Genomic DNA, 7,537 nt, shown 5'->3' on the forward strand with positions numbered 1-7,537 from the left:
ATTGGCTAACCCAGGCATTAGGAGAGCTTCAGGAAAAGGAAAGACCTGGGTTTGAATGCAGTCAGAGGTGGGCCTCTGGGTCTCCACTATCCCAGAAGAAAGTTCTAACCCCTGGGCTACGAGGGGGGCACCTCGTCTGTTTGACCAGCGAGGATTTTTCAGTGACTCTAATACTGTGCGTGTCAGTCAGCTCTGGACAAAGAAGAAATTACTTTCTTTTCCTCACGCCAAAATGCATTTCTGATAGTATTATTCAACTGGAAACCAATTCAGGTATAAAGGGAAAGGAAGCACAGCCTAACAATTAACTTATCCTTCTGCTTCCTCTGGAATTTTATTGCTTTTGCAAACAAAGAAAATAAAAGAACAGCTAAGATCTCCAAGGCGTTGGCAGTGACTGTGTAGGGGAAAGACCCAAAGACAAACACATCTGCAAGAAGAAGGCAGTGAGCCAAACCACCAGATGGTCTGAAATGATAAATCCATAAGTCTATTTTTCAGGTGCTAAATACAAACCAACAGGAACAATAGAGTTCTTGTCAGTGGAGATACAGGCACAGACCTTTTGAAGGTGAAGTCCCCAGGGACCTGGATGACCATATTGCAGGGTGATCAAATGTTAACAGAGCAACTTTATAGTTGACTATTATTCTCCTTTTCTTTCAGACACATCTCCTAGCACTCACACTTAGTGCCTCAACATCATCCAAGATGTGTTTCTCACATCTCCCTTGTCCCGCAAGGAAGCAGACAATTGCCCTACCTCTATACTTAGTAGCTGGTGGATGGCATAAACATAGACCTACGTTTATTCAACACCTCACTGGCTCCATATGCCTACTGTCTCCAGAAGGGAAGATCAAATGGCAGCTCAAGCCCAGTAGTAAAGATAAGCAAACATGCTGCAATATATTTCTCTCTTGCACTATTGTCTATTTACAGAATAAGAGAGCTGCTGGGAGTCCCCAACACAGGAGTAAAATGGACTGCACCTCTATGGTGACATGGTTTTTGTCTGGATTCTCTCTTCCCTGTGTCAATTGGCTGCTTGCTTCAAGCTCCTTCATTTCCTTTCCTCATAGTCTGTCTGCAGACCTGACCCACTTGCCTTCCTTTTCTCCACTGCATACCTTTCTTCCCTTCAGTGTGCCCTCTCCTTCACTCTTCAGTATTCTCTCTGAACAAACTCCATCTACTCCCCAGCTATAAAAGAAAGGGGTTAATGTTATTTAACTAAAGTGTTGCTTACTGCTGCCGCGATGTTTACTCTGCTTGTGGGCACTGACAGAAGTTATATTTGTCATGCAATCAGCCCCTTGAAAGCACTCTACAGCTGTGCCCTGACAGAGGTGCATGGCTGCAGAGCACTTCAAAAATGCCTGTTGGTGTGACGAATTAACCGTCATTTAATGAGGGTTCAGCTGAGGGCACTTCAAAGCAGAGCACCTTCATTAACTTCTGGTTGTCCCTGTGTGTGAGCAGGGCTGGGCTGATGCAGCTCAGCCCTGCTCCTTGTGATGTTTGCAGGATGGGAGGGCGGGAAAGGAAGGGAGGGAGCTCTGGGGTTTGCCCAGCCTGCACTGGAGTTGAGGGGAGGATGGGTGGATTGGAGCCCCCTGAGGTGGGGAGCTCCAATCAACTCCCCATCCCAGCAGAGGCTGGGCAAACCCCAGACCAGAGGTCCCTCCCCTGCCTTCTCCCTCTCCCATCCTGCAGACATCACAGGAACTGGAAATGGAAAGCAGGGTGGGGGAGGCTGCAGATAGGCAGTATCTCTCTACTGAACTGGCTCTAAAGTGAAGCTTGATCCTCTCCTTCCGGCTAAACAGCAAACATCTGTTGGGTTGGGGGGGGAGGGGTTGCTGTAACTCATGGCTCTTTCTGTGAAGTGCTATGAGTTATAGTGGGGAGCTGCATGTCTGTCAGCGCCCACACTACAACCACTTGCTCCAGCTTGTTCCTGTCTTGTCTATTAATCTGCGAGCTCCTCAGAGAAGGGACCACGTCTTGTTAGTTCCTGATATAATAGAGCTCCTTTCTCCAGTCCCGAATTGCTGCTATAATCGGCTTGATTAATAATAATTAGAAAACATTCCAAAGGGCCAAGAAATGGGCAAGATGGTGTTTTGTATCCAACTAGAAGTTTTCAAATCTAGCTGCTATGATAAAAACATAATTTCTTTTCAAACAAATTACAGAATATGGATCGACAATGCTAATTGCATTGCTATCCTTCTCAGTAACATAAATTCACAAGTTTCTTATATTAGATCCTATAATAAGTGGTTATCAGTAGCAGATTAATTCATTACTTCCATCTATTAACTAACCAGTGTAGGGTCATAGGACTGGAAGGGGCCTCTTAAGCCCTTCAGTGCAGTTCCTTGTACCAAGGCATTTGTCCAAAGGATCCACAAGACCCTTCACTGTGACCCTTCTCAAACACCACACCCACAAAGCACCCTACAAGAGATAAAACACTACAATGTGCCACAGCTAAAAAGTAAGGGAGAAATCAGATCACCAATATCCTGCCACAGCAATGGGTAGGAATTTTAGGGGTTAATGTGTCATCAGATGATCCTAGGAAGAGAAGCATGCCTATGATCCTTGCCAAACTGAACATGGGAAAAGTTTCCTCCCTGGTTCCAAATCCAGTGATGGGTTCGACCTCGAGTGCATGAGCAGCACTTTCCAACTGGATTCCCAAGAGCTTCCTAAATAACAGGAGGAATACCAGAGCATTGCAGCCATCTCATCTCTAGCTGTGGTCACAAGCTCCTGCTCTTCCATGCTCCACAAAAACCTTTAGTGCATCGCAGAGCAATAAAAATATGCCTTTTAGAAACTAATCATTCCCCAAAGCATGCATAACTAAAGAGATCTCTGTTATCCATTTCTTTTGCTTTAACATGTTTTGTGACTTTCCTCAGCCATTATCAGCTTCAACTCTAAATTACATAGAGGCCCTTCACAGGCAAGAAACTGTGTGTTGCGAAAACATCCTGCACCCCTCTAACCATGCTGTGTTACACGAACAGCTGGTTAAAATGTTTCCAGCAGAGTGCTTTTCTATCAGAAACAACCCATTCACAGAAATGGAAATGTACTGTGAGAACACACTTATTTCAGTGACATTTTATTTAAAAAACTGACCCCCTATATAGCTGGCTGACCGTGTTTCAGACTTTCAAATGTTGAATTAAAAGGAAAAAATGGAAAACATTTAAGAACAAGGTGGCTCAAATTCCTTTCCCTCTCCAAGGTTCTTTGGGTAAATCTGATCTCTTTTACTAGACCAGCTAATTGAATTGGTCTAATAAAAGGTATCAGCCAAAGAACCTTGTCTGCCCATGTCCTTAGACTAACACGACTACAGCCTATTCACCTGTTTCCCGCTCCAATACTTTTTGCTCTTTGAAGGACAGAGCTATTTCCCCTCTTTGCAGATCTTGGTTGTCCTAATGGGAGCTTTAAACCTTTTTTTCCTGTGTGAGGATTTTCAGCGGTACGGTGAAGAGCAGCCAGTGACGTATCCTGCTACACTCACGCTCAGACAACTATACAGGCCTGATGTAAGGCTTGCAGTGGGAACTCTCCCCTGGGGCTGAGGAAGCCAGGGTTCAATCTGCAGTGAAGATACACACTCAGTGCAGCCACAAAGGCTGACAGTCTCCAACTATCCTCAGAGGTGCTACAGTCAGGCTCTGAGCCCAGAGAGCAGCAGTCACAACAAATACTCCCCTCTAAACACAACGTTTGAGAAGGCGGGACAGTGAGTTTCCATGCTTTCAGTCATTGATTCAGTCTTTTTTTTCCCCCTATTCTGTTACATTTTATTTTTCTCTTTTTTGTACTTGAACCATCGTTTCTAGAGTGAGATGGAGGAGGCAGACTGGCTGCTGGCTCACCATTGAAAAGGTAAGTGGATTTACTTGCTGATACTGAGGGAGACTGGGGTGTTGGTTTGCCCCTAAACAGTGGTGCTCTAGTGGTTAAAAGATTGCAGTAGTCCTTAGGGGGCCTGGGCTCTTCCCCCTGCCATGGGCTTCCTGCAAAAGCTCAGACAAGGGATTTAATCCCTTTGCTAAACTTCTCTGTCTGTAAAATGGGTCTAATGCTGCTTCTTCTCATTCACTGTCTGCCCTATTTAAACTGTAAACTTGCAGAGACATGGGCTGCCTGTCACTAACTACTTATGAGGTGGGCTGGGACAAATCTCTGTTATGGCTTTGAGGAGATGTTGCAACACTCATACATAATTGTCTTATGGTTCAGACCCAGGGCTGGGACTCAAGAGGTCTGGGTTTAGCTGATCAGCGCCTCTGGCAGGAGGATGACAAGTATCCAGATCATATCTCCTCTTTGTACCCCCTTCAGGGTACTGATGCCTGCTCCTATTTGCTTACGTCCAGTTAATTTCAGATTCACCTTTTCTATCAGTTTTTAATTAAGGCTTTTCAGTTCAGAGGGTCAGGTTGGTATAAGAAAAAACTCTAGGGCTGGATCTACAGCTGGGATAAATCTGCTCCATAGATTTGAGTGAAAATACATCAATTTGCACCAGTTGGGGATGTAGCTCCTTATGTCAATAATTGTTAATCCTGTACCAAGGATGATAACAGCAGGCTTCTATGTGGCAAAAAGTAAATATTGATCTGTTTGCTTGGAGATCCAGATTAGGCTCTGTCCATAGGTAAACATTCCCTGCTAGTGAATATAGAAGAGGGTGATATTTTCACATAAGGCAGAAAAACTAAATGAAAAGATAAATCAATTTCAAACCTAGTGAGATTTTAATCAAGGGAGACATCGAACTTGAGGGAAATGGAGCCATCTGGGGCTTTGAAGTCACTGTTGTTGTAATGTAATCACTTTGTTGGACAGGTAAACACAAGCCACTTGGAAACGAAGACCTGCACTGATTGGTGCCAGTCATCTTCTTGACCTGGGAGGAAATGGTCCCAGAGACAATTTCAAACTTCTGTATTCTGGGGTGCTGGCAATCATGCTGTTCAAAGCAGCTGCACATCACATTTTCAAGTTGTCGGAGCTGTGCTCCTAATTAAGAATCTGCTCTATTATTTAGATGTCCCTATCTTACCCTAGATGCTTTCCCCACAGAAATAACGACTCAGGACCAGGTTCTCCTCCCTTCTGCAAGCCCTAGTCTTGCTCTTCTACCAGCAAGCATCTGTAAATGCACTGAATCTCCCCTGGGGAGGATTCCTGTGGTGTGCAGCACCTATTGCAACTATAATGCAGTGTCTATACAAGCTGCCTCCTATTCCAATCTGCAAAAGACAGCATGAAGCCAAGCAGCGCTGGGAGAGTTGTGGCTTCCCTACTGAAGTGCCACCACTTTACCTGGCAGTAAGCAGCGGCCAGGCCAACAGACTGCACACGCAGTGGGGAAGAGACCTTTTGGGCCAAAGGATTTGATTGCAAAGTCCCATCCATGGGGTCTTTCATGTCCCCACACAGCAGTTTTCAGCTAATTAGACTCTATTGCAACACTGGGGGGTTGCCAAAGGCTAAACAGGAAAGAGACACCTCTGGAATTTGCTGAAGTCGAATAAAATCTGCCCACACCAGGGCTGCACACTGTTTGGGGTTTGAGCCCTTCTCTCCATTTCTCATTTGTGTCCTTCCCATATGGCATTGCTATGTCTCTTTCTTTTCTCTGCCCCAGAGTTTTCTGCCTCCCTTCCCGAGGAAGGATCTCCCTTTGTACTTTCACATGTTAGGGACACTGGAGCGGAAAACCTCTCAGGCTGGCAGCACGGTTGCTGCTGAGAAGACAGGGCCTTTCCATCCCTTTCATCAGAAATCCCCACACATGCCCGCAGGGCTGAGTTAATCCACCTGACAGGGAGGAAAGGTCGAGTGAGGATTTGGAGTCTCAGTTGCAGGGAATACAAATCGTTCAAATGTGCATCTATGCCACTAAGCTATCACCTCCGGCTATTCATACCATGTAGAAGGGACTGTTATACACATACTTTGTCTGCCCGAGAAGCAGTCTGTGGTTTTTAGGATTCAGCTCTTTATTTCCTTTTAGCTCATGTCCTTAACTGCCACTGTGCTGAGCCCAGGATCACTGCTGAGGATTATACCCCGACCACGCACTCCTGCTCAGCACCCACCTCAGGCAAGCAACGCTCTCCACTCTCAGACTGTCCATCTTGCAGAATAATAGCTATGCTATATCTGGATTGTAGCAAGGCCCCTCATACCTACAGCCCTTAAGTACCTCATGTCTCACTGTTGTCTTCTGCCCTCTTGTCTGTCTGTCTGTATCCATCCGTAGTATTTTATCTTACTGAACTCTTTGAGGTATGAACCATTTTTTCCTTCTGTGTCTGTACAGCATGTAGAAAAATGGAGTTCTTGTCCAGGAGAGGAGCTACACAGCTTCACCATAATACAAACAGCTAATAATATTAACAGGTATTAATATTCACTGGAAATAAGTAATATATATAATTATTTAAAATATATAATATATATTATATGCGTATACATTAGCAATAGACTAAAATAAGCAAAGGACTGTGTCTTCCACCATTACATGCAGAGGTGATGCTAAGCTCTCCTGTGCAGATTATCTCACTGTATTAATTTGTTCTCAGTCACTAAGAACACATATTATTTTACAGGTTCACGTTAGAAAGGTTAACAGAGAGACTGCACACTGACAGTTATTTTACTACCTAGAAATGATTCATTAGGCTGCAATAAGTAATCACAGTGGAAGGCTCCATGTAACAACAGTACCTAGAACACTGACTGCTCAGAAGCTAATACAATCATTTTTGCTTTCAGCAATTCAATTTTTCCTAACCCTTCTCTGGATGAACTTTGCCTTGAATAAACAGCAACATCTGGAATTCAGCAAAATACGCTGTGACGGGAATAATATGTCGAAAACAGTTTTGTTGAAAAGGACAAACCCATTTATTACTTGAACCAAACATTACAATTGCTAAATGTCAGATTAAATAAAAAATATCGAATTCACGGTGTGTCTTTTTGGTCCTTGCCAACTCCGTGTGTGGAGATAACAGTCTCCTGGTTTTTATTTTCTTTCCATGTTTTTTTATTTTTGACGAAAGCCAAATAAAATGGAATATTTTGCTATTTACTGACACTTATGATCAGTTCAGTTTCCTAGTTCAGTTTCCTAGAAAGGGAGATCTGTGGGAAAGTGCTTCCCTGTTCGGTTTACAGCCTTGTCAAGTAATGTAACAGTCAGACATGCCAATGTTTCATAGTCAAATTGGGTTCCCATTCTACAGACTCTCACCCATATGGCACTGCACCCTGCATCTGCTAAAGTCAAATGACAAAGTTCCCAGTGGCTTTTAGGGGCCTTCCTTCATGTCCTTGCCCACAGAGATTACTTGTTATGATTAGATGTGGCCCGACTGTAACAAAACCTGTAGGGGAGCCAGGGAGAGCAAGGATTCTCCAGGTACATAAGGACACACCAACAGCATCTGACTTTTCAGTCATGGCTGACAGTGTACACAGTTGT

The 7,537-nt window shown here is 44.2% G+C and overlaps 1 long non-coding RNA gene across 1 annotated transcript; it reads left to right on the forward strand.

The window, feature by feature from the left end:
- The first annotated feature begins 3,335 nt into the window (after positions 1-3,335).
- On the forward strand, positions 3,336-7,020 carry LOC109311609. Its single transcript, XR_002101545.1, has 3 exons — positions 3,336-3,921; positions 4,888-6,450; positions 6,826-7,020. It is a non-coding gene; the product is annotated as an uncharacterized LOC109311609 (long non-coding RNA).
- The last annotated feature ends 517 nt before the right edge of the window (positions 7,021-7,537 follow it).

Source organism: Crocodylus porosus, unplaced genomic scaffold (assembly GCF_001723895.1).
Source record: "Crocodylus porosus isolate Cpor-Errol unplaced genomic scaffold, CroPor_comp1, whole genome shotgun sequence".
NCBI classification, from domain to species: domain Eukaryota; kingdom Metazoa; phylum Chordata; order Crocodylia; family Crocodylidae; genus Crocodylus; species Crocodylus porosus.